The sequence below is a fragment of the Schistocerca piceifrons genome, chromosome 2 (genome assembly GCF_021461385.2).
Source record: "Schistocerca piceifrons isolate TAMUIC-IGC-003096 chromosome 2, iqSchPice1.1, whole genome shotgun sequence".
Lineage (NCBI taxonomy): Eukaryota > Metazoa > Arthropoda > Insecta > Orthoptera > Acrididae > Schistocerca > Schistocerca piceifrons.
The window spans coordinates 42,313,126-42,333,150 of NC_060139.1; the positions used below are offsets into that span (position 1 = coordinate 42,313,126).

General features: G+C 53.3%; 58 non-coding genes across 58 annotated transcripts; 41 read left to right on the plus strand and 17 right to left on the minus strand.

Moving 5' to 3' along the window:
• The first annotated feature begins 107 nt into the window (after window positions 1-107).
• Trnad-auc lies at window positions 108-180 on the plus strand. The gene has a single exon. It is a non-coding gene; the product is annotated as a tRNA-Asp (tRNA).
• Window positions 181-847: 667 nt separating this feature from the next.
• Trnav-cac lies at window positions 848-920 on the plus strand. Its single transcript has one exon. It is a non-coding gene; the product is annotated as a tRNA-Val (tRNA).
• Window positions 921-1,078: 158 nt separating this feature from the next.
• On the plus strand, window positions 1,079-1,151 carry Trnad-auc. Its single transcript has one exon. It is a non-coding gene; the product is annotated as a tRNA-Asp (tRNA).
• Window positions 1,152-1,345: 194 nt separating this feature from the next.
• Trnap-agg lies at window positions 1,346-1,417 on the minus strand. The gene has a single exon. It is a non-coding gene; the product is annotated as a tRNA-Pro (tRNA).
• A 402-nt stretch (window positions 1,418-1,819) lies between these two features.
• On the plus strand, window positions 1,820-1,892 carry Trnav-cac. The gene has a single exon. It is a non-coding gene; the product is annotated as a tRNA-Val (tRNA).
• Window positions 1,893-2,050: 158 nt separating this feature from the next.
• Window positions 2,051-2,123, plus strand: Trnad-auc. The gene has a single exon. It is a non-coding gene; the product is annotated as a tRNA-Asp (tRNA).
• A 194-nt stretch (window positions 2,124-2,317) lies between these two features.
• Window positions 2,318-2,389, minus strand: Trnap-agg. The gene has a single exon. It is a non-coding gene; the product is annotated as a tRNA-Pro (tRNA).
• A 402-nt stretch (window positions 2,390-2,791) lies between these two features.
• Window positions 2,792-2,864, plus strand: Trnav-cac. The gene has a single exon. It is a non-coding gene; the product is annotated as a tRNA-Val (tRNA).
• A 158-nt stretch (window positions 2,865-3,022) lies between these two features.
• On the plus strand, window positions 3,023-3,095 carry Trnad-auc. The gene has a single exon. It is a non-coding gene; the product is annotated as a tRNA-Asp (tRNA).
• A 194-nt stretch (window positions 3,096-3,289) lies between these two features.
• On the minus strand, window positions 3,290-3,361 carry Trnap-agg. The gene has a single exon. It is a non-coding gene; the product is annotated as a tRNA-Pro (tRNA).
• Window positions 3,362-3,763: 402 nt separating this feature from the next.
• On the plus strand, window positions 3,764-3,836 carry Trnav-cac. The gene has a single exon. It is a non-coding gene; the product is annotated as a tRNA-Val (tRNA).
• A 158-nt stretch (window positions 3,837-3,994) lies between these two features.
• Window positions 3,995-4,067, plus strand: Trnad-auc. The gene has a single exon. It is a non-coding gene; the product is annotated as a tRNA-Asp (tRNA).
• A 194-nt stretch (window positions 4,068-4,261) lies between these two features.
• Window positions 4,262-4,333, minus strand: Trnap-agg. The gene has a single exon. It is a non-coding gene; the product is annotated as a tRNA-Pro (tRNA).
• Window positions 4,334-4,735: 402 nt separating this feature from the next.
• Trnav-cac lies at window positions 4,736-4,808 on the plus strand. The gene has a single exon. It is a non-coding gene; the product is annotated as a tRNA-Val (tRNA).
• A 158-nt stretch (window positions 4,809-4,966) lies between these two features.
• Window positions 4,967-5,039, plus strand: Trnad-auc. The gene has a single exon. It is a non-coding gene; the product is annotated as a tRNA-Asp (tRNA).
• A 668-nt stretch (window positions 5,040-5,707) lies between these two features.
• Trnav-cac lies at window positions 5,708-5,780 on the plus strand. Its single transcript has one exon. It is a non-coding gene; the product is annotated as a tRNA-Val (tRNA).
• Window positions 5,781-5,938: 158 nt separating this feature from the next.
• Window positions 5,939-6,011, plus strand: Trnad-auc. The gene has a single exon. It is a non-coding gene; the product is annotated as a tRNA-Asp (tRNA).
• Window positions 6,012-6,205: 194 nt separating this feature from the next.
• Trnap-agg lies at window positions 6,206-6,277 on the minus strand. The gene has a single exon. It is a non-coding gene; the product is annotated as a tRNA-Pro (tRNA).
• A 402-nt stretch (window positions 6,278-6,679) lies between these two features.
• On the plus strand, window positions 6,680-6,752 carry Trnav-cac. The gene has a single exon. It is a non-coding gene; the product is annotated as a tRNA-Val (tRNA).
• Window positions 6,753-6,910: 158 nt separating this feature from the next.
• Window positions 6,911-6,983, plus strand: Trnad-auc. The gene has a single exon. It is a non-coding gene; the product is annotated as a tRNA-Asp (tRNA).
• A 194-nt stretch (window positions 6,984-7,177) lies between these two features.
• Window positions 7,178-7,249, minus strand: Trnap-agg. The gene has a single exon. It is a non-coding gene; the product is annotated as a tRNA-Pro (tRNA).
• A 402-nt stretch (window positions 7,250-7,651) lies between these two features.
• On the plus strand, window positions 7,652-7,724 carry Trnav-cac. The gene has a single exon. It is a non-coding gene; the product is annotated as a tRNA-Val (tRNA).
• Window positions 7,725-7,882: 158 nt separating this feature from the next.
• Trnad-auc lies at window positions 7,883-7,955 on the plus strand. The gene has a single exon. It is a non-coding gene; the product is annotated as a tRNA-Asp (tRNA).
• Window positions 7,956-8,149: 194 nt separating this feature from the next.
• Window positions 8,150-8,221, minus strand: Trnap-agg. The gene has a single exon. It is a non-coding gene; the product is annotated as a tRNA-Pro (tRNA).
• A 402-nt stretch (window positions 8,222-8,623) lies between these two features.
• On the plus strand, window positions 8,624-8,696 carry Trnav-cac. The gene has a single exon. It is a non-coding gene; the product is annotated as a tRNA-Val (tRNA).
• Window positions 8,697-8,854: 158 nt separating this feature from the next.
• Window positions 8,855-8,927, plus strand: Trnad-auc. The gene has a single exon. It is a non-coding gene; the product is annotated as a tRNA-Asp (tRNA).
• A 194-nt stretch (window positions 8,928-9,121) lies between these two features.
• Window positions 9,122-9,193, minus strand: Trnap-agg. Its single transcript has one exon. It is a non-coding gene; the product is annotated as a tRNA-Pro (tRNA).
• Window positions 9,194-9,595: 402 nt separating this feature from the next.
• Window positions 9,596-9,668, plus strand: Trnav-cac. The gene has a single exon. It is a non-coding gene; the product is annotated as a tRNA-Val (tRNA).
• A 158-nt stretch (window positions 9,669-9,826) lies between these two features.
• On the plus strand, window positions 9,827-9,899 carry Trnad-auc. Its single transcript has one exon. It is a non-coding gene; the product is annotated as a tRNA-Asp (tRNA).
• A 194-nt stretch (window positions 9,900-10,093) lies between these two features.
• Trnap-agg lies at window positions 10,094-10,165 on the minus strand. The gene has a single exon. It is a non-coding gene; the product is annotated as a tRNA-Pro (tRNA).
• A 402-nt stretch (window positions 10,166-10,567) lies between these two features.
• Trnav-cac lies at window positions 10,568-10,640 on the plus strand. Its single transcript has one exon. It is a non-coding gene; the product is annotated as a tRNA-Val (tRNA).
• A 158-nt stretch (window positions 10,641-10,798) lies between these two features.
• Trnad-auc lies at window positions 10,799-10,871 on the plus strand. Its single transcript has one exon. It is a non-coding gene; the product is annotated as a tRNA-Asp (tRNA).
• A 194-nt stretch (window positions 10,872-11,065) lies between these two features.
• On the minus strand, window positions 11,066-11,137 carry Trnap-agg. Its single transcript has one exon. It is a non-coding gene; the product is annotated as a tRNA-Pro (tRNA).
• Window positions 11,138-11,539: 402 nt separating this feature from the next.
• Trnav-cac lies at window positions 11,540-11,612 on the plus strand. The gene has a single exon. It is a non-coding gene; the product is annotated as a tRNA-Val (tRNA).
• A 158-nt stretch (window positions 11,613-11,770) lies between these two features.
• Trnad-auc lies at window positions 11,771-11,843 on the plus strand. The gene has a single exon. It is a non-coding gene; the product is annotated as a tRNA-Asp (tRNA).
• A 194-nt stretch (window positions 11,844-12,037) lies between these two features.
• On the minus strand, window positions 12,038-12,109 carry Trnap-agg. The gene has a single exon. It is a non-coding gene; the product is annotated as a tRNA-Pro (tRNA).
• A 402-nt stretch (window positions 12,110-12,511) lies between these two features.
• Window positions 12,512-12,584, plus strand: Trnav-cac. Its single transcript has one exon. It is a non-coding gene; the product is annotated as a tRNA-Val (tRNA).
• Window positions 12,585-12,742: 158 nt separating this feature from the next.
• On the plus strand, window positions 12,743-12,815 carry Trnad-auc. The gene has a single exon. It is a non-coding gene; the product is annotated as a tRNA-Asp (tRNA).
• Window positions 12,816-13,009: 194 nt separating this feature from the next.
• Trnap-agg lies at window positions 13,010-13,081 on the minus strand. Its single transcript has one exon. It is a non-coding gene; the product is annotated as a tRNA-Pro (tRNA).
• Window positions 13,082-13,483: 402 nt separating this feature from the next.
• Trnav-cac lies at window positions 13,484-13,556 on the plus strand. Its single transcript has one exon. It is a non-coding gene; the product is annotated as a tRNA-Val (tRNA).
• A 158-nt stretch (window positions 13,557-13,714) lies between these two features.
• Window positions 13,715-13,787, plus strand: Trnad-auc. The gene has a single exon. It is a non-coding gene; the product is annotated as a tRNA-Asp (tRNA).
• A 194-nt stretch (window positions 13,788-13,981) lies between these two features.
• On the minus strand, window positions 13,982-14,053 carry Trnap-agg. The gene has a single exon. It is a non-coding gene; the product is annotated as a tRNA-Pro (tRNA).
• Window positions 14,054-14,455: 402 nt separating this feature from the next.
• On the plus strand, window positions 14,456-14,528 carry Trnav-cac. Its single transcript has one exon. It is a non-coding gene; the product is annotated as a tRNA-Val (tRNA).
• A 158-nt stretch (window positions 14,529-14,686) lies between these two features.
• Trnad-auc lies at window positions 14,687-14,759 on the plus strand. Its single transcript has one exon. It is a non-coding gene; the product is annotated as a tRNA-Asp (tRNA).
• Window positions 14,760-14,953: 194 nt separating this feature from the next.
• On the minus strand, window positions 14,954-15,025 carry Trnap-agg. Its single transcript has one exon. It is a non-coding gene; the product is annotated as a tRNA-Pro (tRNA).
• A 402-nt stretch (window positions 15,026-15,427) lies between these two features.
• On the plus strand, window positions 15,428-15,500 carry Trnav-cac. Its single transcript has one exon. It is a non-coding gene; the product is annotated as a tRNA-Val (tRNA).
• A 158-nt stretch (window positions 15,501-15,658) lies between these two features.
• Trnad-auc lies at window positions 15,659-15,731 on the plus strand. Its single transcript has one exon. It is a non-coding gene; the product is annotated as a tRNA-Asp (tRNA).
• A 194-nt stretch (window positions 15,732-15,925) lies between these two features.
• On the minus strand, window positions 15,926-15,997 carry Trnap-agg. The gene has a single exon. It is a non-coding gene; the product is annotated as a tRNA-Pro (tRNA).
• Window positions 15,998-16,399: 402 nt separating this feature from the next.
• On the plus strand, window positions 16,400-16,472 carry Trnav-cac. Its single transcript has one exon. It is a non-coding gene; the product is annotated as a tRNA-Val (tRNA).
• A 158-nt stretch (window positions 16,473-16,630) lies between these two features.
• Trnad-auc lies at window positions 16,631-16,703 on the plus strand. The gene has a single exon. It is a non-coding gene; the product is annotated as a tRNA-Asp (tRNA).
• A 194-nt stretch (window positions 16,704-16,897) lies between these two features.
• Trnap-agg lies at window positions 16,898-16,969 on the minus strand. The gene has a single exon. It is a non-coding gene; the product is annotated as a tRNA-Pro (tRNA).
• Window positions 16,970-17,371: 402 nt separating this feature from the next.
• Window positions 17,372-17,444, plus strand: Trnav-cac. Its single transcript has one exon. It is a non-coding gene; the product is annotated as a tRNA-Val (tRNA).
• Window positions 17,445-17,602: 158 nt separating this feature from the next.
• Trnad-auc lies at window positions 17,603-17,675 on the plus strand. Its single transcript has one exon. It is a non-coding gene; the product is annotated as a tRNA-Asp (tRNA).
• A 668-nt stretch (window positions 17,676-18,343) lies between these two features.
• Window positions 18,344-18,416, plus strand: Trnav-cac. Its single transcript has one exon. It is a non-coding gene; the product is annotated as a tRNA-Val (tRNA).
• Window positions 18,417-18,555: 139 nt separating this feature from the next.
• Trnad-auc lies at window positions 18,556-18,628 on the plus strand. Its single transcript has one exon. It is a non-coding gene; the product is annotated as a tRNA-Asp (tRNA).
• A 194-nt stretch (window positions 18,629-18,822) lies between these two features.
• On the minus strand, window positions 18,823-18,894 carry Trnap-agg. The gene has a single exon. It is a non-coding gene; the product is annotated as a tRNA-Pro (tRNA).
• A 402-nt stretch (window positions 18,895-19,296) lies between these two features.
• On the plus strand, window positions 19,297-19,369 carry Trnav-cac. The gene has a single exon. It is a non-coding gene; the product is annotated as a tRNA-Val (tRNA).
• Window positions 19,370-19,527: 158 nt separating this feature from the next.
• Trnad-auc lies at window positions 19,528-19,600 on the plus strand. Its single transcript has one exon. It is a non-coding gene; the product is annotated as a tRNA-Asp (tRNA).
• The last annotated feature ends 425 nt before the right edge of the window (window positions 19,601-20,025 follow it).

A 20,025-nucleotide genomic window follows, 5' to 3' on the forward strand; every position in this document is an offset into this window, starting at 1 on the left:
GATCTGCTGCATGTCCCTTCGTTTTGCAAGTACCACATTTATTGAATTTTTTAGTTACGATGGCAACATCACTACAAGTTGTCTGTGAAGTAAGGTGCGCACAAGCAGTTTCCGTGGTGTAGAGGTTATCACGTCTGCCCATCACGCAGAAGTTCCCTGGTTCGATCCCGGGCGGAACCACTTTTTCATCACTTTAAGCAAGACTTACTAACACGCATCTGCTACCATCTGTACCCGAAACCTTCGTAATCGCCTTCACGCGTTGGACCACAGCGTCAATTGCTCACACCAAATAAGAAATTCATTTGATATTGACGGCGAGCTTTTTGCGCTGACTCAGCCACTGACGTGCGATCAGTTTGCACAACACGCTAGGGCTCGTCCGGGATTAAACCCGGGACCTCCTGCACCCTAAGCAGGAATCATACCCCTAGACCAACGAGCCCTGTGACACGGCGAATGCCAATTACTTCGGTCCCTCGATGTCGTCCAGGGTGCCCTGACAGTCTCGTGTAGGCTGGCGGGATGGGGGCCTCGCCAATTCCCGCGGTCGGCGGACTTCCTGGGCTATTGGTACCTTCATGTAGAGCTGCCGCTGGGCTCGCACTGCCTGCTGCTGAGAAAGTGATTGCTTTTGCTGATATGACTTGCAATAACGACTGCGCGAAACGCCGCTATCTCGTTAGGGGTGCTACGGCAGACACCCTCTCGAGCACCCCGAAGACTTCTTGAGCCCTCGGCTGTGATGGGTTCCAGGCTGACAAATGAAATGTCGTGTGTGCATTCGCGGACGAGAGAACGGCTGAGGCAAGTTGGAGTGAACAAGGATGGACTTACCAGGTCCGTCGTTTCCGTAGTGTAGCGGTTATCACGTCTGCTTCACACGCAGAAGGTCCCCGGTTCGATCCCGGGCGGGAGCAGTATTTTCCTGCCTGTGTCGTATTGTCCTCCAATGAGCCACGTCGTGTGTGGATCTGCTGCATATCCCTTCGTTTTGCAAGTACCACATTTATTGAATTTTTTAGTTACGATGGCAACATCACTACAAGTTGTCTGTGAAGTAAGGTGCGCACAAGCAGTTTCCGTGGTGTAGAGGTTATCACGTCTGCCCATCACGCAGAAGTTCCCTGGTTCGATCCCGGGCGGAAACACTTTTTCATCACTTTAAGCAAGACTTACTAACATGCATCTGCTACCATCTGTACCCGAAACCTTCGTAATCGCCTTCACGCGTTGGACCACAGCGTCAATTGCTCACACCAAATAAGAAATTCATTTGATATTGACGGCGAGCTTTTTGCGCTGACTCAGCCACTGACGTGCGATCAGTTTGCACAACACGCTAGGGCTCGTCCGGGATTTGAACCCGGGACCTCCTGCACCCTAAGCAGGAATCATACCCCTAGACCAACGAGCCCTGTGACACGGCGAATGCCAATTACTTCGGTCCCTCGATGTCGTCCAGGGTGCCCTGACAGTCTCGTGTAGGCTGGCGGGATGGGGGCCTCGTCAATTCCCGCGGTCGGCGGCCTTCCTGGGCTATTGGTACCTTCATGTAGAGCTGCCGCTGGGCTCGCACTGCCTGCTGCTGAGAAAGTGATTGCTTTTGCTGATATGACTTGCAATAACGACTGCGCGAAACGCCGCTATCTCGTTAGGGGTGCTACGGCAGACACCCTCTCGAGCACCCCGAAGACTTCTTGAGCCCTCGGCTGTGACGGGTTCCAGGCTGACAAATGAAATGTCGTGTGTGCATTCGCGGACGAGAGAAAGGCTGAGGCAATTTGGAGTGAACAAGGATGGACTTCTCGTATCCGTTGTTTCCGTAGTGTAGCGGTTATCACGTCTGCTTCACACGCAGAAGGTCCCCGGTTCGATCCCGGGCGGGAACAGTATTTTCCTGCCTGTGTCGTATTGTCCTCCAATGAGCCACGTCGTGTGTGGATCTGCTGCATGTCCCTTCGTTTTGCAAGTACCACATTTATTGAATTTTTTAGTTACGATGGCAACATCACTACAAGTTGTCTGTGAAGTAAGGTGCGCACAAGCAGTTTCCGTGGTGTAGAGGTTATCACGTCTGCCCATCACGCAGAAGTTCCCTGGTTCGATCCCGGGCGGAAACACTTTTTCATCACTTTAAGCAAGACTTACTAACACGCATCTGCTACCATCTGTACCCGAAACCTTCGTAATCGCCTTCACGCGTTGGACCACAGCGTTAATTGCTCACACCAAATAAGAAATTCATTTGATATTGACGGCGAGCTTTTTGCGCTGACTCAGCCACTGACGTGCGATCAGTTTGCACAACACGCTAGGGCTCGTCCCGGATTTGAACCCGGGACCTCCTGCACCCTAAGCAGGAATCATACCCCTAGACCAACGAGCCCTGTGACACGGCGAATGCCAATTACTTCGGTCCCTCGATGTCGTCCAGGGTGCCCTGACAGTCTCGTGTAGGCTGGCGGGATGGGGGCCTCGCCAATTCCCGCGGTCGGCGGCCTTCCTGGGCTATTGGTACCTTCATGTAGAGCTGCCGCTGGGCTCGCACTGCCTGCTGCTGAGAAAGTGATTGCTTTTGCTGATATGACTTGCAATAACGACTGCGCGAAACGCCGCTATCTCGTTAGGGGTGCTACGGCAGACACCCTCTCGAGCACCCCGAAGACTTCTTGAGCCCTCGGCTGTGATGGGTTCCAGGCTGACAAATGAAATGTCGTGTGTGCATTCGCGGACGGGAGAAAGGCTGAGGCAAGTTGGAGTGAACAAGGATGGACTTCTCGGGTCCGTCGTTTCCGTAGTGTAGCGGTTATCACGTCTGCTTCACACGCAGAAGGTCCCCGGTTCGATCCCGGGCGGGAACAGTATTTTCCTGCCTGTGTCGTATTGTCCTCCAATGAGCCACGTCGTGTGTGGATCTGCTGCATGTCCCTTCGTTTTGCAAGTACCACATTTATTGAATTTTTTAGTTACGATGGCAACATCACTACAAGTTGTCTGTGAAGTAAGGTGCGCACAAGCAGTTTCCGTGGTGTAGAGGTTATCACGTCTGCCCATCACGCAGAAGTTCCCTGGTTCGATCCCGGGCGGAAACACTTTTTCATCACTTTAAGCAAGACTTACTAACATGCATCTGCTACCATCTGTACCCGAAACCTTCGTAATCGCCTTCACGCGTTGGACCACAGCGTCAATTGCTCACACCAAATAAGAAATTCATTTGATATTGACGGCGAGCTTTTTGCGCTGACTCAGCCACTGACGTGCGATCAGTTTGCACAACACGCTAGGGCTCGTCCGGGATTTGAACCCGGGACCTCCTGCACCCTAAGCAGGAATCATACCCCTAGACCAACGAGCCCTGTGACACGGCGAATGCCAATTACTTCGGTCCCTCGATGTCGTCCAGGGTGCCCTGACAGTCTCGTGTAGGCTGGCGGGATGGGGGCCTCGTCAATTCCCGCGGTCGGCGGCCTTCCTGGGCTATTGGTACCTTCATGTAGAGCTGCCGCTGGGCTCGCACTGCCTGCTGCTGAGAAAGTGATTGCTTTTGCTGATATGACTTGCAATAACGACTGCGCGAAACGCCGCTATCTCGTTAGGGGTGCTACGGCAGACACCCTCTCGAGCACCCCGAAGACTTCTTGAGCCCTCGGCTGTGACGGGTTCCAGGCTGACAAATGAAATGTCGTGTGTGCATTCGCGGACGAGAGAAAGGCTGAGGCAATTTGGAGTGAACAAGGATGGACTTCTCGGGTCCGTCGTTTCCGTAGTGTAGCGGTTATCACGTCTGCTTCACACGCAGAAGGTCCCCGGTTCGATCCCGGGCGGGAACAGTATTTTCCTGCCTGTGTCGTATTGTCCTCCAATGAGCCACGTCGTGTGTGGATCTGCTGCATGTCCCTTCGTTTTGCAAGTACCACATTTATTGAATTTTTTAGTTACGATGGCAACATCACTACAAGTTGTCTGTGAAGTAAGGTGCGCACAAGCAGTTTCCGTGGTGTAGAGGTTATCACGTCTGCCCATCACGCAGAAGTTCCCTGGTTCGATCCCGGGCGGAAACACTTTTTCATCACTTTAAGCAAGACTTACTAACACGCATCTGCTACCATCTGTACCCGAAACCTTCGTAATCGCCTTCACGCGTTGGACCACAGCGTTAATTGCTCACACCAAATAAGAAATTCATTTGATATTGACGGCGAGCTTTTTGCGCTGACTCAGCCACTGACGTGCGATCAGTTTGCACAACACGCTAGGGCTCGTCCCGGATTTGAACCCGGGACCTCCTGCACCCTAAGCAGGAATCATACCCCTAGACCAACGAGCCCTGTGACACGGCGAATGCCAATTACTTCGGTCCCTCGATGTCGTCCAGGGTGCCCTGACAGTCTCGTGTAGGCTGGCGGGATGGGGGCCTCGCCAATTCCCGCGGTCGGCGGCCTTCCTGGGCTATTGGTACCTTCATGTAGAGCTGCCGCTGGGCTCGCACTGCCTGCTGCTGAGAAAGTGATTGCTTTTGCTGATATGACTTGCAATAACGACTGCGCGAAACGCCGCTATCTCGTTAGGGGTGCTACGGCAGACACCCTCTCGAGCACCCCGAAGACTTCTTGAGCCCTCGGCTGTGATGGGTTCCAGGCTGACAAATGAAATGTCGTGTGTGCATTCGCGGACGAGAGAAAGGCTGAGGCAAGTTGGAGTGAACAAGGATGGACTTCTCGGGTCCGTCGTTTCCGTAGTGTAGCGGTTATCACGTCTGCTTCACACGCAGAAGGTCCCCGGTTCGATCCCGGGCGGGAACAGTATTTTCCTGCCTGTGTCGTATTGTCCTCCAATGAGCCACGTCGTGTGTGGATCTGCTGCATGTCCCTTCGTTTTGCAAGTACCACATTTATTGAATTTTTTAGTTACGATGGCAACATCACTACAAGTTGTCTGTGAAGTAAGGTGCGCACAAGCAGTTTCCGTGGTGTAGAGGTTATCACGTCTGCCCATCACGCAGAAGTTCCCTGGTTCGATCCCGGGCGGAAACACTTTTTCATCACTTTAAGCAAGACTTACTAACATGCATCTGCTACCATCTGTACCCGAAACCTTCGTAATCGCCTTCACGCGTTGGACCACAGCGTCAATTGCTCACACCAAATAAGAAATTCATTTGATATAGACGGCGAGCTTTTTGCGCTGACTCAGCCACTGACGTGCGATCAGTTTGCACAACACGCTAGGGCTCGTCCGCGATTTGAACCCGGGACCTCCTGCACCCTAAGCAGGAATCACACCCCTAGACCAACGAGCCCTGTGACACGGCGAATGCCAATTACTTCGGTTCCTCGATGTCGTCCAGGGTGCCCTGACAGTCTCGTGTAGGCTGGCGGGATGGGGGCGGCGCGAATTCCCGCGGTCGGCGGCCTTCCTGGGCTATTGGTACCTTCATGTAGAGCTGCCGCTGGGCTCGCACTGCCTGCTGCTGAGAAAGTGATTGCTTTTGCTGATATGACTTGCAATAACGACTGCGCGAAACGCCGCTATCTCGTTAGGGGTGCTACGGCAGACACCCTCTCGAGCACCCCGAAGACTTCTTGAGCCCTCGGCTGTGATGGGTTCCAAGCTGACAAACGAAATGTCGTGTGTGCATTCGCGGACGAGAGAAAGGCTGAGGCAACTTGGAGTGAACAAGGATGGACTTCTCGGGTCCGTCGTTTCCGTAGTGTAGCGGTTATCACGTCTGCTTCACACGCAGAAGGTCCCCGGTTCGATCCCGGGCGGGAACAGTATTTTCCTGCCTGTTTCGTATTGTCCTCCAATGAGCCACGTCGTGTGTGGATCTGCTGCATGTCCCTTCGTTTTGCAAGTACCACATTTATTGAATTTTTTAGTTACGATGGCAACATCACTACAAGTTGTCTGTGAAGTAAGGTGCGCACAAGCAGTTTCCGTGGTGTAGAGGTTATCACGTCTGCCCATCACGCAGAAGTTCCCTGGTTCGATCCCGGGCGGAAACACTTTTTCATCACTTTAAGCAAGACTTACTAACATGCATCTGCTACCATCTGTACCCGAAACCTTCGTAATCGCCTTCACGCGTTGGACCACAGCGTCAATTGCTCACACCAAATAAGAAATTCATTTGATATTGACGGCGAGCTTTTTGCGCTGACTCAGCCACTGACGTGCGATCAGTTTAAACAACACGCTAGGGCTCGTCCGGGATTTGAACCCGGGACCTCCTGCACCCTAAGCAGGAATCATACCCCTAGACCAACGAGCCCTGTGACACGGCGAATGCCAATTACTTCGGTCCCTCGATGTCGTCCAGGGTGCCCTGACAGTCTCGTGTAGGCTGGCGGGATGGGGGCGGCGCGAATTCCCGCGGTCGGCGGCCTTCCTGGGCTATTGGTACCTTCATGTAGAGCTGCCGCTGGGCTCGCACTGCCTGCTGCTGAGAAAGTGATTGCTTTTGCTGATATGACTTGCAATAACGACTGCGCGAAACGCCGCTATCTCGTTAGGGGTGCTACGGCAGACACCCTCTCGAGCACCCCGAAGACTTCTTGAGCCCTCGGCTGTGATGGGTTCCAAGCTGACAAACGAAATGTCGTGTGTGCATTCGCGGACGAGAGAAAGGCTGAGGCAACTTGGAGTGAACAAGGATGGACTTCTCGGGTCCGTCGTTTCCGTAGTGAAGCGGTTATCACGTCTGCTTCACACGCAGAAGATCCCCGGTTCGATCCCGGGCGGGAACAGTATTTTCCTGCCTGTTTCGTATTGTCCTCCAATGAGCCACGTCGTGTGTGGATCTGCTGCATGTCCCTTCGTTTTGCAAGTACCACATTTATTGAATTTTTTAGTTACGATGGCAACATCACTACAAGTTGTCTGTGAAGTAAGGTGCGCACAAGCAGTTTCCGTGGTGTAGAGGTTATCACGTCTGCCCATCACGCAGAAGTTCCCTGGTTCGATCCCGGGCGGAAACACTTTTTCATCACTTTAAGCAAGACTTACTAACATGCATCTGCTACCATCTGTACCCGAAACCTTCGTAATCGCCTTCACGCGTTGGACCACAGCGTCAATTGCTCACACCAAATAAGAAATTCATTTGATATTGACGGCGAGCTTTTTGCGCTGACTCAGCCACTGACGTGCGATCAGTTTAAACAACACGCTAGGGCTCGTCCGGGATTTGAACCCGGGACCTCCTGCACCCTAAGCAGGAATCATACCCCTAGACCAACGAGCCCTGTGACACGGCGAATGCCAATTACTTCGGTCCCTCGATGTCGTCCAGGGTGCCCTGACAGTCTCGTGTAGGCTGGCGGGATGGGGGCCTCGCCAATTCCCGCGGTCGGCGGCCTTCCTGGGCTATTGGTACCTTCATGTAGAGCTGCCGCTGGGCTCGCACTGCCTGCTGCTGAGAAAGTGATTGCTTTTGCTGATATGACTTGCAATAACGACTGCGCGAAACGCCGCTATCTCGTTAGGGGTGCTACGGCAGACACCCTCTCGAGCACCCCGAAGACTTCTTGAGCCCTCGGCTGTGATGGGTTCCAGGCTGACAAATGAAATGTCGTGTGTGCATTCGCGGACGAGAGAAAGGCTGAGGCAATTTGGAGTGAACAAGGATGGACTTCTCGGGTCCGTCGTTTCCGTAGTGTCGCGGTTATCACGTCTGCTTCACACGCAGAAGGTCCCCGGTTCGATCCCGGGCGGGAACAGTATTTTCCTGCCTGTGTCGTATTGTCCTCCAATGAGCCACGTCGTGTGTGGATCTGCTGCATGTCCCTTCGTTTTGCAAGTACCACATTTATTGAATTTTTTAGTTACGATGGCAACATCACTACAAGTTGTCTGTGAAGTAAGGTGCGCACAAGCAGTTTCCGTGGTGTAGAGGTTATCACGTCTGCCCATCACGCAGAAGTTCCCTGGTTCGATCCCGGGCGGAAACACTTTTTCATCACTTTAAGCAAGACTTACTAACATGCATCTGCTACCATCTGTACCCGAAACCTTCGTAATCGCCTTCACGCGTTGGACCACAGCGTCAATTGCTCACACCAAATAAGAAATTCATTTGATATTGACGGCGAGCTTTTTGCGCTGACTCAGCCACTGACGTGCGATCAGTTTGCACAACACGCTAGGGCTCGTCCGGGATTTGAACCCGGGACCTCCTGCACCCTAAGCAGGAATCATACCCCTAGACCAACGAGCCCTGTGACACGGCGAATGCCAATTACTTCGGTCCCTCGATGTCGTCCAGGGTGCCCTGACAGTCTCGTGTAGGCTGGCGGGATGGGGGCCTCGCCAATTCCCGCGGTCGGCGGCCTTCCTGGGCTATTGGTACCTTCATGTAGAGCTGCCGCTGGGCTCGCACTGCCTGCTGCTGAGAAAGTGATTGCTTTTGCTGATATGACTTGCAATAACGACTGCGCGAAACGCCGCTATCTCGTTAGGGGTGCTACGGCAGACACCCTCTCGAGCACCCCGAAGACTTCTTGAGCCCTCGGCTGTGATGGGTTCCAGGCTGACAAATGAAATGTCGTGTGTGCATTCGCGGACGAGAGAAAGGCTGAGGCAATTTGGAGTGAACAAGGATGGACTTCTCGGGTCCGTCGTTTCCGTAGTGTCGCGGTTATCACGTCTGCTTCACACGCAGAAGGTCCCCGGTTCGATCCCGGGCGGGAACAGTATTTTCCTGCCTGTGTCGTATTGTCCTCCAATGAGCCACGTCGTGTGTGGATCTGCTGCATGTCCCTTCGTTTTGCAAGTACCACATTTATTGAATTTTTTAGTTACGATGGCAACATCACTACAAGTTGTCTGTGAAGTAAGGTGCGCACAAGCAGTTTCCGTGGTGTAGAGGTTATCACGTCTGCCCATCACGCAGAAGTTCCCTGGTTCGATCCCGGGCGGAAACACTTTTTCATCACTTTAAGCAAGACTTACTAACATGCATCTGCTACCATCTGTACCCGAAACCTTCGTAATCGCCTTCACGCGTTGGACCACAGCGTCAATTGCTCACACCAAATAAGAAATTCATTTGATATTGACGGCGAGCTTTTTGCGCTGACTCAGCCACTGACGTGCGATCAGTTTGCACAACACGCTAGGGCTCGTCCGGGATTTGAACCCGGGACCTCCTGCACCCTAAGCAGGAATCATACCCCTAGACCAACGAGCCCTGTGACACGGCGAATGCCAATTACTTCGGTCCCTCGATGTCGTCCAGGGTGCCCTGACAGTCTCGTGTAGGCTGGCGGGATGGGGGCGGCGCGAATTCCCGCGGTCGGCGGCCTTCCTGGGCTATTGGTACCTTCATGTAGAGCTGCCGCTGGGCTCGCACTGCCTGCTGCTGAGAAAGTGATTGCTTTTGCTGATATGACTTGCAATAACGACTGCGCGAAACGCCGCTATCTCGTTAGGGGTGCTACGGCAGACACCCTCTCGAGCACCCCGAAGACTTCTTGAGCCCTCGGCTGTGATGGGTTCCAAGCTGACAAACGAAATGTCGTGTGTGCATTCGCGGACGAGAGAAAGGCTGAGGCAAGTTGGAGTGAACAAGGATGGACTTCTCGGGTCCGTCGTTTCCGTAGTGTAGCGGTTATCACGTCTGCTTCACACGCAGAAGGTCCCCGGTTCGATCCCGGGCGGGAACAGTATTTTCCTGCCTGTGTCGTATTGTCCTCCAATGAGCCACGTCGTGTGTGGATCTGCTGCATGTCCCTTCGTTTTGCAAGTACCACATTTATTGAATTTTTTAGTTACGATGGCAACATCACTACAAGTTGTCTGTGAAGTAAGGTGCGCACAAGCAGTTTCCGTGGTGTAGAGGTTATCACGCCTGCCCATCACGCAGAAGTTCCCTGGTTCGATCCCGGGCGGAAACACTTTTTCATCACTTTAAGCAAGACTTACTAACATGCATCTGCTACCATCTGTACCCGAAACCTTCGTAATCGCCTTCACGCGTTGGACCACAGCGTCAATTGCTCACACCAAATAAGAAATTCATTTGATATTGACGGCGAGCTTTTTGCGCTGACTCAGCCACTGACGTGCGATCAGTTTGCACAACACGCTAGGGCTCGTCCGGGATTTGAACCCGGGACCTCCTGCACCCTAAGCAGGAATCATACCCCTAGACCAACGAGCCCTGTGACACGGCGAATGCCAATTACTTCGGTCCCTCGATGTCGTCCAGGGTGCCCTGACAGTCTCGTGTAGGCTGGCGGGATGGGGGCGGCGCGAATTCCCGCGGTCGGCGGCCTTCCTGGGCTATTGGTACCTTCATGTAGAGCTGCCGCTGGGCTCGCACTGCCTGCTGCTGAGAAAGTGATTGCTTTTGCTGATATGACTTGCAATAACGACTGCGCGAAACGCCGCTATCTCGTTAGGGGTGCTACGGCAGACACCCTCTCGAGCACCCCGAAGACTTCTTGAGCCCTCGGCTGTGATGGGTTCCAAGCTGACAAACGAAATGTCGTGTGTGCATTCGCGGACGAGAGAAAGGCTGAGGCAACTTGGAGTGAACAAGGATGGACTTCTCGGGTCCGTCGTTTCCGTAGTGAAGCGGTTATCACGTCTGCTTCACACGCAGAAGATCCCCGGTTCGATCCCGGGCGGGAACAGTATTTTCCTGCCTGTTTCGTATTGTCCTCCAATGAGCCACGTCGTGTGTGGATCTGCTGCATGTCCCTTCGTTTTGCAAGTACCACATTTATTGAATTTTTTAGTTACGATGGCAACATCACTACAAGTTGTCTGTGAAGTAAGGTGCGCACAAGCAGTTTCCGTGGTGTAGAGGTTATCACGTCTGCCCATCACGCAGAAGTTCCCTGGTTCGATCCCGGGCGGAAACACTTTTTCATCACTTTAAGCAAGACTTACTAACATGCATCTGCTACCATCTGTACCCGAAACCTTCGTAATCGCCTTCACGCGTTGGACCACAGCGTCAATTGCTCACACCAAATAAGAAATTCATTTGATATTGACGGCGAGCTTTTTGCGCTGACTCAGCCACTGACGTGCGATCAGTTTAAACAACACGCTAGGGCTCGTCCGGGATTTGAACCCGGGACCTCCTGCACCCTAAGCAGGAATCATACCCCTAGACCAACGAGCCCTGTGACACGGCGAATGCCAATTACTTCGGTCCCTCGATGTCGTCCAGGGTGCCCTGACAGTCTCGTGTAGGCTGGCGGGATGGGGGCCTCGCCAATTCCCGCGGTCGGCGGCCTTCCTGGGCTATTGGTACCTTCATGTAGAGCTGCCGCTGGGCTCGCACTGCCTGCTGCTGAGAAAGTGATTGCTTTTGCTGATATGACTTGCAATAACGACTGCGCGAAACGCCGCTATCTCGTTAGGGGTGCTACGGCAGACACCCTCTCGAGCACCCCGAAGACTTCTTGAGCCCTCGGCTGTGATGGGTTCCAGGCTGACAAATGAAATGTCGTGTGTGCATTCGCGGACGAGAGAAAGGCTGAGGCAATTTGGAGTGAACAAGGATGGACTTCTCGGGTCCGTCGTTTCCGTAGTGTCGCGGTTATCACGTCTGCTTCACACGCAGAAGGTCCCCGGTTCGATCCCGGGCGGGAACAGTATTTTCCTGCCTGTGTCGTATTGTCCTCCAATGAGCCACGTCGTGTGTGGATCTGCTGCATGTCCCTTCGTTTTGCAAGTACCACATTTATTGAATTTTTTAGTTACGATGGCAACATCACTACAAGTTGTCTGTGAAGTAAGGTGCGCACAAGCAGTTTCCGTGGTGTAGAGGTTATCACGTCTGCCCATCACGCAGAAGTTCCCTGGTTCGATCCCGGGCGGAAACACTTTTTCATCACTTTAAGCAAGACTTACTAACATGCATCTGCTACCATCTGTACCCGAAACCTTCGTAATCGCCTTCACGCGTTGGACCACAGCGTCAATTGCTCACACCAAATAAGAAATTCATTTGATATTGACGGCGAGCTTTTTGCGCTGACTCAGCCACTGACGTGCGATCAGTTTGCACAACACGCTAGGGCTCGTCCGGGATTTGAACCCGGGACCTCCTGCACCCTAAGCAGGAATCATACCCCTAGACCAACGAGCCCTGTGACACGGCGAATGCCAATTACTTCGGTCCCTCGATGTCGTCCAGGGTGCCCTGACAGTCTCGTGTAGGCTGGCGGGATGGGGGCCTCGCCAATTCCCGCGGTCGGCGGCCTTCCTGGGCTATTGGTACCTTCATGTAGAGCTGCCGCTGGGCTCGCACTGCCTGCTGCTGAGAAAGTGATTGCTTTTGCTGATATGACTTGCAATAACGACTGCGCGAAACGCCGCTATCTCGTTAGGGGTGCTACGGCAGACACCCTCTCGAGCACCCCGAAGACTTCTTGAGCCCTCGGCTGTGATGGGTTCCAGGCTGACAAATGAAATGTCGTGTGTGCATTCGCGGACGAGAGAAAGGCTGAGGCAATTTGGAGTGAACAAGGATGGACTTCTCGGGTCCGTCGTTTCCGTAGTGTCGCGGTTATCACGTCTGCTTCACACGCAGAAGGTCCCCGGTTCGATCCCGGGCGGGAACAGTATTTTCCTGCCTGTGTCGTATTGTCCTCCAATGAGCCACGTCGTGTGTGGATCTGCTGCATGTCCCTTCGTTTTGCAAGTACCACATTTATTGAATTTTTTAGTTACGATGGCAACATCACTACAAGTTGTCTGTGAAGTAAGGTGCGCACAAGCAGTTTCCGTGGTGTAGAGGTTATCACGTCTGCCCATCACGCAGAAGTTCCCTGGTTCGATCCCGGGCGGAAACACTTTTTCATCACTTTAAGCAAGACTTACTAACATGCATCTGCTACCATCTGTACCCGAAACCTTCGTAATCGCCTTCACGCGTTGGACCACAGCGTCAATTGCTCACACCAAATAAGAAATTCATTTGATATTGACGGCGAGCTTTTTGCGCTGACTCAGCCACTGACGTGCGATCAGTTTGCACAACACGCTAGGGCTCGTCCGGGATTTGAACCCGGGACCTCCTGCACCCTAAGCAGGAATCATACCCCTAGACCAACGAGCCCTGTGACACGGCGAATGCCAATTACTTCGGTCCCTCGATGTCGTCCAGGGTGCCCTGACAGTCTCGTGTAGGCTGGCGGGATGGGGGCGGCGCGAATTCCCGCGGTCGGCGGCCTTCCTGGGCTATTGGTACCTTCATGTAGAGCTGCCGCTGGGCTCGCACTGCCTGCTGCTGAGAAAGTGATTGCTTTTGCTGATATGACTTGCAATAACGACTGCGCGAAACGCCGCTATCTCGTTAGGGGTGCTACGGCAGACACCCTCTCGAGCACCCCGAAGACTTCTTGAGCCCTCGGCTGTGATGGGTTCCAAGCTGACAAACGAAATGTCGTGTGTGCATTCGCGGACGAGAGAAAGGCTGAGGCAAGTTGGAGTGAACAAGGATGGACTTCTCGGGTCCGTCGTTTCCGTAGTGTAGCGGTTATCACGTCTGCTTCACACGCAGAAGGTCCCCGGTTCGATCCCGGGCGGGAACAGTATTTTCCTGCCTGTGTCGTATTGTCCTCCAATGAGCCACGTCGTGTGTGGATCTGCTGCATGTCCCTTCGTTTTGCAAGTACCACATTTATTGAATTTTTTAGTTACGATGGCAACATCACTACAAGTTGTCTGTGAAGTAAGGTGCGCACAAGCAGTTTCCGTGGTGTAGAGGTTATCACGCCTGCCCATCACGCAGAAGTTCCCTGGTTCGATCCCGGGCGGAAACACTTTTTCATCACTTTAAGCAAGACTTACTAACATGCATCTGCTACCATCTGTACCCGAAACCTTCGTAATCGCCTTCACGCGTTGGACCACAGCGTCAATTGCTCACACCAAATAAGAAATTCATTTGATATTGACGGCGAGCTTTTTGCGCTGACTCAGCCACTGACGTGCGATCAGTTTGCACAACACGCTAGGGCTCGTCCGGGATTTGAACCCGGGACCTCCTGCACCCTAAGCAGGAATCATACCCCTAGACCAACGAGCCCTGTGACACGGCGAATGCCAATTACTTCGGTCCCTCGATGTCGTCCAGGGTGCCCTGACAGTCTCGTGTAGGCTGGCGGGATGGGGGCGGCGCGAATTCCCGCGGTCGGCGGCCTTCCTGGGCTATTGGTACCTTCATGTAGAGCTGCCGCTGGGCTCGCACTGCCTGCTGCTGAGAAAGTGATTGCTTTTGCTGATATGACTTGCAATAACGACTGCGCGAAACGCCGCTATCTCGTTAGGGGTGCTACGGCAGACACCCTCTCGAGCACCCCGAAGACTTCTTGAGCCCTCGGCTGTGATGGGTTCCAAGCTGACAAACGAAATGTCGTGTGTGCATTCGCGGACGAGAGAAAGGCTGAGGCAACTTGGAGTGAACAAGGATGGACTTCTCGGGTCCGTCGTTTCCGGAGTGTAGCGGTTATCACGTCTGCTTCACACGCAGAAGGTCCCCGGTTCGATCCCGGGCGGGAACAGTATTTTCCTGCCTGTTTCGTATTGTCCTCCAATGAGCCACGTCGTGTGTGGATCTGCTGCATGTCCCTTCGTTTTGCAAGTACCACATTTATTGAATTTTTTAGTTACGATGGCAACATCACTACAAGTTGTCTGTGAAGTAAGGTGCGCACAAGCAGTTTCCGTGGTGTAGAGGTTATCACGTCTGCCCATCACGCAGAAGTTCCCTGGTTCGATCCCGGGCGGAAACACTTTTTCATCACTTTAAGCAAGACTTACTAACATGCATCTGCTACCATCTGTACCCGAAACCTTCGTAATCGCCTTCACGCGTTGGACCACAGCGTCAATTGCTCACACCAAATAAGAAATTCATTTGATATTGAAGGCGAGCTTTTTGCGCTGACTCAGCCACTGACGTGCGATCAGTTTAAACAACACGCTAGGGCTCTTCCGGGATTTGAACCCGGGACCTCCTGCACCCTAAGCAGGAATCATACCCCTAGACCAACGAGCCCTGTCACACGGCGAATGCCAATTACTTCGGTCCCTCGATGTCGTCCAGGGTGCCCTGACAGTCTCGTGTAGGCTGGCGGGATGGGCGCCTCGCCAATTCGCGCGGTCGGCGGCCTTCCTGGGCTATTGGTACCTTCATGTAGAGCTGCCGCTGGGCTCGCACTGCCTGCTGCTGAGAAAGTGATTGCTTTTGCTGATATGACTTGCAATAACGACTGCGCGAAACGCCGCTATCTCGTTAGGGGTGCTACGGCAGACACCCTCTCGAGCACCCCGAAGACTTCTTGAGCCCTCGGCTGTGATGGGTTCCAGGCTGACAAATGAAATGTCGTGTGTGCATTCGCGGACGAGAGAAAGGCTGAGGCAAGTTGGAGTGAACAAGGATGGACTTCTCGGGTCCGTCGTTTCCGTAGTGTAGCGGTTATCACGTCTGCTTCACACGCAGAAGGTCCCCGGTTCGATCTCGGGCGGGAACAGTATTTTCCTGCCTGTGTCGTATTGTCCTCCAATGAGCCACGTCGTGTGTGGATCTGCTGCATGTCCCTTCGTTTTGCAAGTACCACATTTATTGAATTTTTTAGTTACGATGGCAACATCACTACAAGTTGTCTGTGAAGTAAGGTGCGCACAAGCAGTTTCCGTGGTGTAGAGGTTATCACGCCTGCCCATCACGCAGAAGTTCCCTGGTTCGATCCCGGGCGGAAACACTTTTTCATCACTTTAAGCAAGACTTACTAACATGCATCTGCTAGCATCTGTACCCGAAACCTTCGTAATCGCCTTCACGCGTTGGACCACAGCGTCAATTGCTCACACCAAATAAGAAATTCATTTGATATTGACGGCGAGCTTTTTGCGCTGACTCAGCCACTGACGTGCGATCAGTTTGCACAACACGCTAGGGCTCGTCCGGGATTTGAACCCGGGACCTCCTGCACCCTAAGCAGGAATCATACCCCTAGACCAACGAGCCCTGTGACACGGCGAATGCCAATTACTTCGGTCCCTCGATGTCGTCCAGGGTGCCCTGACAGTCTCGTGTAGGCTGGCGGGATTGGGGCGGCGCGAATTCCCGCGGTCGGCGGCCTTCCTGGGCTATTGGTACCTTCATGTAGAGCTGCCGCTGGGCTCGCACTGCCTGCTGCTGAGAAAGTGATTGGTTTTGCTGATATGACTTGCAATAACGACTGCGCGAAACGCCGCTATCTCGTTAGGGGTGCTACGGCAGACACCCTCTCGAGCACCCCGAAGACTTCTTGAGCCCTCGGCTGTGATGGGTTCCAGGCTGACAAATGAAATGTCGTGTGTGCATTCGCGGACGAGAGAAAGGCTGAGGCAAGTTGGAGTGAACAAGGATGGACTTCTCGGGTCCGTCGTTTCCGTAGTGTAGCGGTTATCACGTCTGCTTCACACGCAGAAGGTCCCCGGTTCGATCCCGGGCGGGAACAGTATTTTCCTGCCTGTGTCGTATTGTCCTCCAATGAGCCACGTCGTGTGTGGATCTGCTGCATGTCCCTTCGTTTTGCAAGTACCACATTTATTGAATTTTTTAGTTACGATGGCAACATCACTACAAGTTGTCTGTGAAGTAAGGTGCGCACAAGCAGTTTCCGTGGTGTAGAGGTTATCACGTCTGCCCATCACGCAGAAGTTCCCTGGTTCGATCCCGGGCGGAAACACTTTTTCATCACTTTAAGCAAGACTTACTAACATGCATCTGCTACCATCTGTACCCGAAACCTTCGTAATCGCCTTCACGCGTTGGCCCACAGCGTCAATTGCTCACACCAAATAAGAAATTCATTTGATATTGACGGCGAGCTTTTTGCGCTGACTCAGCCACTGACGTGCGATCAGTTTGCACAACACGCTAGGGCTCGTCCGGGATTTGAACCCGGGACCTCCTGCACCCTAAGCAGGAATCATACCCCTAGACCAACGAGCCCTGTGACACGGCGAATGCCAATTACTTCGGTCCCTCGATGTCGTCCAGGGTGCCCTGACAGTCTCGTGTAGGCTGGCGGGATGGGGGCGGCGCGAATTCCCGCGGTCAGCGGCCTTCCTGGGCTATTGGTACCTTCATGTAGAGCTGCCGCTGGGCTCGCACTGCCTGCTGCTGAGAAAGTGATTGCTTTTGCTGATATGACTTGCAATAACGACTGCGCGAAACGCCGCTATCTCGTTAGGGGTGCTACGGCAGACACCCTCTCGAGCACCCCGAAGACTTCTTGAGCCCTCGGCTGTGATGGGTTCCAAGCTGACAAACGAAATGTCGTGTGTGCATTCGCGGACGAGAGAAAGGCTGAGGCAAGTTGGAGTGAACAAGGATGGACTTCTCGGGTCCGTCGTTTCCGTAGTGTAGCGGTTATCACGTCTGCTTCACACGCAGAAGGTCCCCGGTTCGATCCCGGGCGGGAACAGTATTTTCCTGCCTGTGTCGTATTGTCCTCCAATGAGCCACGTCGTGTGTGGATCTGCTGCATGTCCCTTCGTTTTGCAAGTACCACATTTATTGAATTTTTTAGTTACGATGGCAACATCACTACAAGTTGTCTGTGAAGTAAGGTGCGCACAAGCAGTTTCCGTGGTGTAGAGGTTATCACGTCTGCCCATCACGCAGAAGTTCCCTGGTTCGATCCCGGGCGGAAACACTTTTTCATCACTTTAAGCAAGACTTACTAACATGCATCTGCTACCATCTGTACCCGAAACCTTCGTAATCGCCTTCACGCGTTGGACCACAGCGTCAATTGCTCACACCAAATAAGAAATTCATTTGATATTGACGGCGAGCTTTTTGCGCTGACTCAGCCACTGACGTGCGATCAGTTTGCACAACACGCTAGGGCTCGTCGGGGATTTGAACCCGGGACCTCCTGCACCCTAAGCAGGAATCATACCCCTAGACAAACGAGCCCTGTGACACGGCGAATGCCAATTACTTCGGTCCCTCGATGTCGTCCAGGGTGCCCTGACAGTCTCGTGTAGGCTGGCGGGATGGGGGCGGCGCGAATTCCCGCGGTCGGCGGCCTTCCTGGGCTATTGGTACCTTCATGTAGAGCTGCCGCTGGGCTCGCACTGCCTGCTGCTGAGAAAGTGATTGCTTTTGCTGATATGACTTGCAATAACGACTGCGCGAAACGCCGCTATCTCGTTAGGGGTGCTACGGCAGACACCCTCTCGAGCACCCCGAAGACTTCTTGAGCCCTCGGCTGTGATGGGTTCCAGGCTGACAAATGAAATGTCGTGTGTGCATTCGCGGACGAGAGAAAGGCTGAGGCAAGTTGGAGTGAACAAGGATGGACTTCTCGGGTCCGTCGTTTCCGTAGTGTAGCGGTTATCACGTCTGCTTCACACGCAGAAGGTCCCTGGTTCGATCCCGGGCGGGAACAGTATTTTCCTCCAATGAGCCACGTCGTGTGTGGATCTGCTGCATGTCCCTTCGTTTTGCAAGTACCACATTTATTGAATTTTTTAGTTACGATGGCAACATCACTACAAGTTGTCTGTGAAGTAAGGTGCGCACAAGCAGTTTCCGTGGTGTAGAGGTTATCACGTCTGCCCATCACGCAGAAGTTCCCTGGTTCGATCCCGGGCGGAAACACTTTTTCATCACTTTAAGCAAGACTTACTAACATGCATCTGCTACCATCTGTACCCGAAACCTTCGTAATCGCCTTCACGCGTTGGACCACAGCGTCAATTGCTCACACCAAATAAGAAATTCATTTGATATTGACGGCGAGCTTTTTGCGCTGACTCAGCCACTGACGTGCGATCAGTTTGCACAACACGCTAGGGCTCGTCCGGGATTTGAACCCGGGACCTCCTGCACCCTAAGCAGGAATCATACCCCTAGACCAACGAGCCCTGTGACACGGCGAATGCCAATTACTTCGGTCCCTCGATGTCGTCCAGGGTGCCCTGACAGTCTCGTTTAGGCTGGCGGGATGGGGGCGGCGCGAATTCCCGCGGTCGGCGGCCTTCCTGGGCTATTGGTACCTTCATGTAGAGCTGCCGCTGGGCTCGCACTGCCTGCTGCTGAGAAAGTGATTGCTTTTGCTGATATGACTTGCAATAACGACTGCGCGAAACGCCGCTATCTCGTTAGGGGTGCTACGGCAGACACCCTCTCGAGCACCCCGAAGACTTCTTGAGCCCTCGGCTGTGATGGGTTCCAGGCTGACAAATGAAATGTCGTGTGTGCATTCGCGGACGAGAGAAAGGCTGAGGCAAGTTGGAGTGAACAAGGATGGACTTCTCGGGTCCGTCGTTTCCGTAGTGTAGCGGTTATCACGTCTGCTTCACACGCAGAAGGTCCCTGGTTCGATCCCGGGCGGGAACAGTATTTTCCTGCCTGTGTCGTATTGTCCTCCAATGAGCCACGTCGTGTGTGGATCTGCTGCATGTCCCTTCGTTTTGCAAGTACCACATTTATTGAATTTTTTAGTTACGATGGCAACATCACTACAAGTTGTCTGTGAAGTAAGGTGCGCACAAGCAGTTTCCGTGGTGTAGAGGTTATCACGTCTGCCCATCACGCAGAAGTTCCCTGGTTCGATCCCGGGCGGAAACACTTTTTCATCACTTTAAGCAAGACTTACTAACATGCATCTGCTACCATCTGTACCCGAAACCTTCGTAATCGCCTTCACGCGTTGGACCACAGCGTCAATTGCTCACACCAAATAAGAAATTCATTTGATATTGACGGCGAGCTTTTTGCGCTGACTCAGCCACTGACGTGCGATCAGTTTGCACAACACGCTAGGGCTCGTCCTGGATTTGAACCCGGGACCTCCTGCACCCTAAGCAGGAATCATACCCCTAGACAAACGAGCCCTGTGACACGGCGAATGCCAATTACTTCGGTCCCTCGATGTCGTCCAGGGTGCCCTGACAGTCTCGTGCAGGCTGGCGGGATGGGGGCGGCGCGAATTCCCGCGGTCGGCGGCCTTCCTGGGCTATTGGTACCTTCATGTAGAGCTGCCGCTGGGCTCG